Source organism: Miniopterus schreibersii (genome assembly GCF_964146895.1).
Source record: "Miniopterus schreibersii genome assembly, chromosome: X".
Taxonomy (NCBI): Eukaryota; Metazoa; Chordata; class Mammalia; order Chiroptera; family Miniopteridae; genus Miniopterus; species Miniopterus schreibersii.
Window position 1 is genome coordinate 67,604,175 of NC_138104.1, and position 9,785 is coordinate 67,613,959.

Here is a 9,785-nt window from a genome sequence, read left to right on the forward strand (position 1 = left end):
AGTTATGAGCAGATATAGTGTCAAGTCACGAGAAAGAAAGAAAGGCACACAGTAGCCACGTGTTCCATGTATAGTCAAGCTGTTGGGCCCAGAATAGAAATGAGGCTTTCAGAGGCTCGACCTTTGGACTCCTAACTACACTACTTAATTTTCCTGATTAGAATTTTACCTGTCTCCTATCCATGAAGATTTCTCTTCCTAAGGAAACCAGCAAAATGTGTATTTATATTAAAGTTTGTGTGTGTGTGTGTGTGTGTGTGTGTGTATGGTCCAGCAGTTCTCAAACTTTTTGCTCTCATGAAACCTTTAGACACTTAAAGATTATTAAAGAAGGACAGCAGTTTGGTTTATATGTATTATGTCCATCAATATTTACTGTATTAAGAATTGGAAAAATAAATAATCAAAAAGAAATTAGTGAAAAGAGTGATACTTTTTAATTTAGGTAAATCTCTTTAATATCTGGTTTCTTAAAATAAAAAAAGCTGCATTCTCCTATCTGCTTCTACTTTTAATCGTTTGAGATGCAATATTTTGATGGAAGTACATAGGGAAAATTGGGCCTCACACAGACGTGACTGGAAAAGGGAGAAGTATTTTAATAGCTTTAAAAACTTTTAAAACTAAATTTAAAGGCAATTTAAAAGACAGTGAAATTTTTTAGCCATGATTTTTGGAGACCTATCTCTAAACAATTAAACCTGGTATGTGGTTCACTTTTTTCTAGAGATGTCTATAAATTTTAGAGTATGTAATTAAACCTTTTCAGATAATTTCGGACATTCTTTTTTTGGTACTAAAAAAATTCAACAAGTGGTAATTTCTTTAAGGTTACTTGCAATGTGGAATCTGAAACCTTATCACTGAACTTTTTATGCTTTGTTACATTAAAACCTATTGGTCTATCTTGCACTTTGAATGGCTTTTTTACCCATGCATAATTTTGTAATATCATACATTGGTCATCTAAGAAACAAAACTGGTTCACTGAGTATGGCAAGCATGTCCTAGGGTGACTCTCAATGAGTCACACTCATGGATAATTCTCCCCTTGAGGGCCACTGAAACCTGTGACAACAGAATATGACAAAGGTGATCAGATTTTGCAAATGTAATTCAAGTCTCTAATCAATTAACTTTAGGTTGATCAGAAGGGAGATTATCTTGGTTGATCCTGCTTTCCCTTCCTGACAAGTACCAAATCCTTATCATGGACCTCAATGCCCCCATTTTACCTTTTCTTAGCTTCTTATACTTTCTCTCATGGGACTTGGCCCAGTTTGTACTAGACACTTGTGTAATTTTTAGATAAGTGTGTGTTTTTCATCCCTGAGACTCACAGCCTTTCAGAGGGATTTGAGTTTTAGCATAGTCTCCCAGTGCCTGGTAGGCATTCAATAAATATTTGTTGTTATTTTTTTAATCCTCACCCAAGGATATTTTTTCCATTGCTTTTCAGAGCATGAAAGGGGGAGAGGGAGAAAGAGAGAGAGACATCTATGTGAAAGAGACACATCGATTGGTTGCCTTCCTCAAGCCCCCTGATCAGGGCTGGGGATCGAGCCTGCAACCCAGGTACAGGCCCTTGGCCAGAATCGAACCTGGGACTTTTCAGTCTGAGGGCCGATGCTCTAACCACTGAGCAAACAGGCTAGGGCTCAATAAATATTTGTTAAATGCACAATTCAGAAACCTTCATCTGCATCCCTGACATCTGAACTTTATTTTTTTAAATATGTTTTTATTGACTTCAGAGAGAGGAAGGAAGAGGGAGAGAGAAATAGAAACATCAATGATGAGAGAGAGTCATTGATTGGCTGCCTCCTGCACACCCCCTGTTGGGGATCGAGCCCCCAACCCGGGTATGTGCCCTGACTGGGATTCAAACCACAGTCTCTTAGATCATAGGTTGATGCTCAACCACTGAGCCACTCCAAACTGGGCACCTGTCCTTTATTTTTATCTCCAGAGAAAGAACCAAACTTTGCTACATTCTTGTTGTTTCACAAGGATCTTTGCACTTCTTTGACTGATGCCCTCAAATGACAGATGGCATCTAGTGATCTCTAACCACATATCTTTTTCTTATCCTAGGACTATAGACACATTGACAATGTTTAGTCATCTTCATTACTGAAGTAATAAAGAATGGCTCCCAAGTCCTGGCTGGGTAGCTCAGTTGGTTAGAGTGTTGTCCTGATAACCCAAGGTTGTGGGTTCAATCTCCAGTCAGAGCACATACAAGAAACAACCAATGAATGCTTAAATAAGTGGAACAACAAACTGATGTCTCTCTCTCTCTCTCTCAAATCAATAAATAAAAATTAATAAAAAGGAATGGCTCCTGGCCATTCAAGTTTCTGGGAAAATGGATGATAAGGACACATTCACTACCCTCCAGCATCTGCCATTTGGATTTGTAGACAAAGCACACTGTGTGTATCTTCCTCTTTCTTCCCACCTCTTGCTGGATGCCCTCTTTTCCCCAAATAGTCACATTTGTCCCTTCACCTTCCTATCTCTACTAAACATGGGCCTTTGCATTTCTATTTTGGCTGAAAGAGACATCAAGATGAATTTTTTAAAATAAGCTTTCTGTCCCTTTCTTTTTCTATTCTCCTTCTGAGAGTTCCATAATGGTTTCCCATAATTCCCATGGGCTTTCTACACTTTTTTATTGTTTTAAATTTTTTCTTCTCTGACTGGATAATTTCCAATGACCTCTCTTCAAATTCACAGATTCTTTCTTCTGCTTGATCAAGTTTGCTATTAATGATCTCTATTAAATTTTTAATTATTTTATCATTTATTTTTATTTTATCATTTATTTTTATTTTTCTCTATTGCATTCTTTATTTCATTCATTGTATTCTTCAGCTCCAGAATTTGTTTGCTTCTATTTTACAATTTCTATCTCTATGTTGAAACTCTCATTTTGCTCATGTATTGTTTCCCTATTTCATCGAGTTGTCTTTGTGTTCTCTTGTAGCTTGCTGAGTTTCTTTAAAACAATTGTTTGGTTTAAAAACTGGTGCTGGGAAAATTGGAAAGCCACATGCAAAAGAATGAAAATAAACTATTTAATGACATGCACAAAAATTAACTTAAAATGGATTAAAGATTTAAATATAAGGCTTTAAACAATAAAATACATAGAGGAAAACATAGCTACCAAACTTATGGAGCTTGGTCACAGAGAAGCTTTTGTGAACCTGACCCCAAAGGCAAGGGAAGTAAAAGCAAAAATAAATGAAAGGGACTACATCAAAATAAAAAGCTTCTGTACAGCAAAAGAAACCATCATCAAAACAAGAAGGCCACCAACAGAATGAGAGAAGATATTTGCAAACAATACCTCCGACAAGGGGCTAATATCCAAAATATATAAAGATCTCATACAACTCAACAACAAAAAACAAACAATCCAATTAAAAAACAGGTGAAGGTCCTGGCCAGTGTTGCTCAGTTGGTTGGGTGTTGTCCTGTGCACCAAAAGGTTGCTCGTTCGTTTCCTAGTCAGGGCACATGCCCCGGTTTCGGGCTCGATCCCCCGTAGGGGGTGTGCAGTAGGCAGCCAATCTCTATCTCTCTCTCCCTCTCTCTCTCAAAATCAATAAAAAAAATTTTTTTCAAAACCAACAGAGGACCTAAATAGAAACTTCTCCCAAGAAGACATATACATGGCCAACAGATATATGAAAAGATGCTCAACTTCACTATCTATTAGGGAAATGCAAATCAAAACTACAATGAGATACCACCTCACACCTGTTAGAGGGGCTATTATAAACAAGACAAGTAATATCAAGTGTTGGAGAGGTTGTGGAGAAAAAGGAACCCTCATTCAGTGCTACTAGGGGTGTAAACTGGTACAGGCACTATGGAAAACAGTTTGGAGGCTCCTCAAAAAATTAAGAATAGAGTTTTCATATGACCCAGCAATCCCTCTCCTGGGTATCTACTCGAAAATTTTGAAAACATTTATTCACAAAGATATATGCACCCCTATGTTCGTTGCAGCATTATTCATGGTGGCCAAGACATGGAGACAACCAAAGTGTCCTTTGATGGATGATTGAATAAAGAAGATGTGGTACATGTCTTGGGGATGCCTGTGGACCAATGTAATACAACGGAATACTACTCAGCTATAAGAAAAGATGAAATACTGCCATTTGCAAAAACATGGATGGAACTTGAGAATACTATGCTAAGTGAAATAATTCGGTTAGAAAAAGCTAAGAGCCATATAATTTCACTCATATGTGGGATATAAAACTGAAACTCATAAACATAGACAACAGTATGATGGTTACCAGAAGGAAGGGGCGTGGGGGGTGCTAAATGGTAAAGGGCGCCAAATATGCGGTGACGGAAGATGATTTAACTTTGGGTAGTGGGCACACAATGCAACATGCAGATCATGTATCATAAAAATGTACACTTGAAACCTATATAATCTTATTAACCAATGTCACACCAATAAATGTAATTTAAAAAATAAAATGTATAAAAAACACAATTGTTTGGAATTCTTTATCAGGAATTCATAGATCTCCATTTTGGGAGCTTGGTAAAATTATTGTGTTCCTTTGGTGGTGCCATGTTTCCCTGTTTTTTCCGTGTTCTTTGAAGTTTTGTGTTTCTGTCTTTGTGTTTGAAGAAGCAGTCACCTCTTCCAATCTTTACTGACTGGCTTTGGGAGAAAAACACCTTCACTAGCCAGACCAGAGGATTCTGAGGCTTTCTCAGACCATTTCTATGGATGTTTCTGCTTGATCCCTTCTCCCAATCATGCAAAACAGAGTTCTGAGTCTCCCCTTTGTTTTCCCTAGGGTGATGCCCTGAAATGCTCAAGTTTGTGATCCTTTCTCCAATCCCACCAGAGTTAGGCCAGCTTTCTGTGTGTGCTAAGTAGCTGTCTGCAAAGGTTTTCACTTGCTGTCCATAGAAGTGCACTCCAGAAGCTGGCCCTTGGGGGAGGTGAGGTATGTGGGGCATTGAGGATGCCTGTGCACCAATTGGGGGGTCTGCAGAGGAGGTGTCCCCAATATTTCACGGGTGTGCTTCTTTATGGATTCCATTAAGTGGTTAGTAGAATGAGCCATTAAGGAATTAGTAGTGTTACGTTCTTGGGTTCTAAGCCCTGATTGTTGTTCTCACAGCCTCTCCCTTACCGATGCAGATTACCTCACTATTCTGTGTGGGATAAGAAAGAAGTAAAAATTAGTAGTTACAAAATAGTCACATGGATGTAAAGTACAGCATAGGAAATATAGTCAATAATATTGTGATAACTACGTATGGTGCCAGGTGGGTACTAGAATAATTGGAGAGATTATTTAGTATATTATATAATTGTTTGACCACTATGCTGTACACCTGAAACTAATATAAAATAATATTGAATGTCAACTGGAATTTAAAAATAAATTAAGAAAAGAAGTGGGCATCTTGGGTAGCATCTTACACAGCTATGGAAGCTGGGTGTGATCACTCACATGTTCTCACATTCCCCTGTGGAAAAAATCATGGGCTGAGAGAGTTTGTCTAGGTACTGAGCTGTGATACCTTAGGAGAGTAGTGATACAGGTAAAGTAAACTTGTTTTTCCTTACCCTCTTCAATCTGTTTATTCTCAGATTTTTTGCTCCAACACTGCAGAAACTTCTCTGCTAGACTTCTGAACTCTCACAAAGAGCCTTGTCTGTGAGTGATGGTCAAAATCGATATTCTGTGTGGAAGTGTGGATTATGGAAGAAACTCTTATTCTGACATTTCCTGACATCAAGAGGTTATTCTAGTTATTTATAGTTTTCCCACAGTAACAATTTACCTAGGCAACATTAATCAAATATAGTATTAATCTCTTATTTCAACAAGAAATAAAAATTTAGAGTTGAGAAAAGCACAATTTTTAGCTTCTAGTCTTTATTTATTCTACTTATATCTAGTAATTTCTATTTAGCTAGTTATCTAGAAATACATAGCTGTGTAAAAATAACTAATTAATTAGAAAAGAAAAAATTATATTTGAGAAGAGTATGTTTCCACTTCCTGGCTTCTACTTGTAATTCAAGTTATCTTTAGGGGAACTACTTGCCTAGATACTATAATTTACCTATAGTACTAATTCATTATTCAAAAAATAAATAAAAATTTAGTATTGAGAACTGATTTCTAGAATCCTACTTTCAACTAGTTACTCTAGTTATTTTTAGACATTTATAGTTAATTCATTTCCTAGGTTCCACTAGGTACATCATACTAACACATTAAAAAACAAAACTCAGTATTTATACTTTAGAAAATCTAATATTTCAGCTTTGAACTTCAACTACATATTCTAATCTAATCCAGTTTTCTCTAGATAACTACTTACCTAGATCTCACGAGATACTTAAAGAATTAACCCATGATTCCAACTAGAAATAAGGATTTTGATTTACGAGCAATGTGTTTTCTGTTTCCTGTCTTTATATATATAAATTCTAGTTATTTCTCAGGAATTATCTTAGGAAGGAATTCAGTCGTTTATATGAATGTATCACAAAAACAAAGAGCAGCCCATGTGATGTTTCTGTAAAATACACATCAGATTTTAAAAATGATTGTTGCTAAATACCTGTTACCAGGGGTCTTTCATGTAATGCAAGAGCTTGTGTCTTATATTAAAATATGAACCATATACAGTCAAAAACAACTTTATGAAAATGTCTGGGCAGTTACACATCTGAGCAAGCAGAGAGAAGTATAACCGTTGGCAATATTTTAACAAGTTAGTTTGTGAAGAGTTGGGAATGAGAAGTGATGATGACCGCTCCACCCACAAATGCCAGAGATGGATCCAAAACAAATTCAGCACATTACCGAGTTTCCAGAATGTCTTTATGCACCACTGAGAATGGAGGGATCACGCCTTTCGTGCAGTCAGGGTTTCTTATTAATGGTACAAATGAGAGGTCTCTCTGCTGAGGTGTGGGTGCAGGGGGAGGGTTATTTAGCCTTGCTCCTGATTGCCGGTCTCTTTTTAATTTTCTTTAAGATATTTTTATCAAATAGTTCTTTTTCCCGGTAATGCACAGGTGGCCCTTGCAGGTACTTTTCTTCTGCCTTCTTGTAATCTAACCCATCAAGTGCAGCAATTGAACAAATGATGGCTTCTGGCAGAAGGACTTCCAGAACAAAACTCACTTTGTCGTCCCTCGTCAGAGTCAGCCTGTTCTTGTCTATGTGCTTGTAGATCTCCTGTAAATGCCTTACCACAACATCCAACTGATCTTCATCCTCCAGGTATGTTTCAATGCAGATCACATACCTGCTTGAATTCAGAAATGATGCCAGCCACCTGGACTGTTTCCTGCCTTTGACGATGTCCAGAAGATGGGGGTCGGCCCCCTTCCTTTTCACGATGAAGTCCACGAGCTTCTGGTTGTCTCGGTCCCGAGCGGCCTTCATCCGGTCAGGGAGAATTTTCTTGCAGGGCCCCTTCCCGCCCGGGGAGCTCTCTTCCTCAGAATCTTCCAGGTCGGCGTAGTTCACCTTTGGGAAGGCAATGTCCAGTTCCCCGTCTTGGATGGCTTTCCTAATTGGGTAGCTGATGTCAGCAGCATAGTAGTCCAGGAAAGAGCCCACAAAAGACCCACGACTGAGCCCTTCTCTGTAGTGGGAAATCAGGGAGAAGCACCAGTTCACACTCTGCTCATACATTTTCCTGGCTCTCTTCAGTAGTTTCTCTTTCTCTTTACATTCCAGGTGCTTTAATCTCCGAAGAGGCACTCGAATGCCACTCTTGTCATGGTGCATGTCTGCCTCAATCAAAAGCACCCTTGCAGTCTGCTCTGTGTGGCTGACACTCTTGACCACTGCTGGCCAAAATGGGTGATTTTGAAATTTAAACCAGACCATCATTCCTCTTTCAATGGGACACGGCTCCTGTGGGAAAGCCATGCTTGTTGGTTGTCCCACATCCTTGGTGACGTCCTTCTTAACAGCGGTGGTGAGGTGAATAGCCTCTGAGTCAACTAAAGGTGGACATTTTTTCTGTCCTTTCTTAAACACCGGTCCCCACTGCTTCCTTACTTTGCCTGCCAAACGGAGTGAATAACGCAGCCTCGGGTTAGGGGCACTGGAGGATGCTGCCACACCTTCCGAGTCTGGCTTCCAGGCACCCTCTCCAGGGTCCTCAACGTTCCTGGGGAAGGTAGAGCACTCAGAGGAGACAGCCAGGGTCTTCGGGCAGCTGCGGCGTGGTGCCTCTCTTTTCTGAGCTTTGAGCACAGTGACGATGAAACCGGGTGGCAGAGATGGAAGGACGCCACCATCTTTAGCACCTGTAACGTCCTCCTTGACTGTGCAATGCCAGGAACTAACTCTTGAGGTGTCTGTCTTTTCCTGGCCCTCTTTCGCACAGTCATCTTCTGAAAGTGATGGGAAGTTTGAGCACATGCTGCAGCTCCTTGAGTGCTTTGCTCGCCTTTCCCTTGGAACAGGAGCGAGGGGTGTGTGCACCTGGGATTTGTCACCATGGGGAACGTCCTCACCCTCTGAATGTACCAACAGTGATTTGGGGTTTTTACTTTTCCTGAGACTTCTCGGTGAGGTCCCTTTGGGCTTCCGATATTTTTTACGAGATCGCTTTTGTGGTCCCTTTTGAGACATCGTAAGGGTCTCTGGATCATCTGATGGTCTTGCAAGACCCAAGTTTGCTCTCTCTTTCAGAATCTCCAGTGCCAAAGTCAGAGCGCTTCTGTAGGCCACTCCCTCTCCTGGTGGGATGCTGGCCTTGGACTGGGCCACTATCGAGGAGGCAATGGATTCAATTTGAGACTCATTGAGGACCTTTACATCTCTGCTTTTCACTTTAATTTTTTTACCTACTGAGAGTATTTGAACTTGTAGAGAACATGTCTTTTTCCTCTTATTTTTTGGTGAGGTTCCAGATCTGGACAAAACCCTTGCTGGCCAAAAGTGGCCTTTCCAATCGCATAAGACATACTCGGAGTCCATTGTGATTGGGCTTGGGTGTTGTGAGGTGATTAACAGAGGTTGAGGGGTCTGGCTGTTATACCCATGGCTACAGCAGGTCTCCCCTAAGACAATGTTCTTCACCACAGCTTTCTGCCTAGGATGACAGAGGGTCTTCTCCACCTGAATCTCCCAGAAATTCTGGAACCTGTGTTTTGGCAGACTATACTGGAGCATACTGGAATATGGAAAAGGAAAGGAAGAAGAATATCAGAAAGAGTTCCTTTTGTGGAAGCAGAAGAAGTTGGTCATTGAGAATTGATAGGAGATAAATATAAACTGTGTATAACAGACTGAAGTGGGGGGGGGCGGGATAGAAGGCAACTATTTGGGGGGAAATATACGGAAGATACCAGAAGAGTTTTACAGCCCTCTGAACCCAACTTCGTGCCCTGTTTGTTGCTACTGCATAATAAAGAGCACCTGTGTGGGGAGGTGGGCATCATGTTTGGGATCTCATTTGTATTAGTGGACATCCTGGACCTTTTGTGCTCCTCGGGGCTCATCCTAGGGGAATGCTTCAGTGTTTCTTTTCTGGGATGCTGGGTGTCAGCACAATATCATGTTCAAGAGCGTGAGCTTAGAATCCAGAGGTTCATGAAGCTCATACGGTGGTTAGAGGTATTCCCCTCCATAAGGATTGCTTCAGGCATGAGCCATTGGCTGGGATGTACACCTCTTCATTTCTCTATGGTGCTTTGAATGGCTTCCCCCTGCCCCCCAGCACCAAATCAGCGTGAAGTAGTGACTGTAGAGCGA

At 40.3% G+C, this 9,785-nt stretch overlaps 1 pseudogene across 1 annotated transcript; it reads right to left on the reverse strand.

The window, feature by feature from the left end:
- Positions 1-6,995: 6,995 nt before the first annotated feature.
- Positions 6,996-9,288, reverse strand: LOC308551002 (PWWP domain-containing DNA repair factor 3B pseudogene; annotated as a pseudogene). Its single transcript has one exon. The product of its transcript is annotated as a PWWP domain-containing DNA repair factor 3B pseudogene (transcript).
- Positions 9,289-9,785: the final 497 nt, after the last annotated feature.